The sequence below is a fragment of the Myotis lucifugus genome, unplaced genomic scaffold (assembly GCF_000147115.1).
Source record: "Myotis lucifugus unplaced genomic scaffold, Myoluc2.0 scaffold_568, whole genome shotgun sequence".
NCBI lineage: Eukaryota > Metazoa > Chordata > Mammalia > Chiroptera > Vespertilionidae > Myotis > Myotis lucifugus.
In genome coordinates this window covers 276832-278417 of record NW_005871616.1, presented here as the reverse complement: position 1 = coordinate 278417, position 1586 = coordinate 276832, and positions in this window count along the sequence as shown.

Here is a 1586-nt window from a genome sequence, read left to right as displayed (position 1 = left end):
CCTCTAGTGTATATATATATATATATATATATACATATGTTAGTAAAACCCTAACATGCAAATAGACTGAACTGCATTTCCCTTTTCAATCCATTCAGTTTATTTTCGAATCATCTTGAGATTTCTTTGATTTATGGATTATATAAAGATGTGTAGTTTAGTTTCTAAGTGTTCAGAGATTTTCCTGTTATTTTTAGGCTATTGACTTCTCGTTTGATTTCACTGTGATCAAAACACACACTCTGGCTCTAATTTCTTGAAGTGATTTTAGGTTTGTTTCATAGCCCAGGATCTTATCTATCTTGGTATATGTTTCATGAGCAAATGAAAAGCATGTGTCTCCTCCTTCATTCTTGGGTGGAGGAATATAAATGTTGATTAGATCCTATAGTTGGGGCATAAAGTTCTTTCATATTTTGCTGATTTTCTATGTAGTTGTTCTATCAGTTGTCAAGAGAGGGGTGTTGAAGTCTCCTGCTGTAATTGTACATTTCCCTATTTCTCCTGTCAGCTCCATCGGTTTTTATTTTACATATTTCTTAGCTCTGATGTTTGGATGATATTAACCTAGGTTTGCTAAGTCTTCTTGGTGAGTTTACTCTTTTCTCATTACATAATGTCCTTTCCTGTCCCTAGGAATTTTCTTTACTTTGATGTCTAGTTTATACAACCACTCCTACTTTGTTTTGTTTAAATTTTGATGGTGTATCTTTTTCATCCTTTTACTTTCTATCTCATATTTGAAGTGGTTTTCTTTCAGATATCATATAAGTGGGTCTTTCTTTTGGATCAATCTGCCAATTTCTTTGCCTTTAAATGGGTGTATTTGACCATTTGCACTTAGTGTAATTATTGATATGCTCTGGCTTATATCTGCATTTTATATTTTCTTTTCTGCCATTCTTTTTCACTTTTTTTCTCCCACTCCTTCTATTTTCTTTTTCCCAACTGCTTGTGGATTACTTGTAGAATTCCATTTTGATTCATTTATAGTGTTTTTAATTGTATCTCTTTATTGGAAATATTTTAGTGATTGCTCTAGGTATTACACTCATGTATCTAATTTATTACAATTTACTGATGTCAACATCTTGCCAGTTTGAGCGACATACAAAACTTTGATTCATCTTTCTTCACCTTACCTTACCTGTTTACCATGTAACTGTCTGGATTATTCCCACTACATGCATTGCAAACTGCATCAGACATCATTACAATTTTTACTTAGACTGTTAAACATAGAAAACTCAAGATGAGAAAAAAAAAACCTTATAGTATTTATCCATCTTCTACTCTTGTTCTTTCTTCCTTTGAATACTTCAAAGTCCCTCTTTAATCATGTTGTGTATGTTGGATAATTTTAAGCATTCTTTTGTGATGAATTTGATTTTGACACATTCTCTCCGTTTTCCTTCATCTGAGAATGTCTTGATTCCCCCTTCATTCCTGAAGGATATTTTCACTTGATGTATATTTCTGGGTTGACGTTCTCTTTTATCACAAAAATGTTGTACCACCACATTCTGGCTTTCCTAGTTTCTAATGAGAACTCTACTATCAATGAATTGTTTTCCCAGTTAGGTACA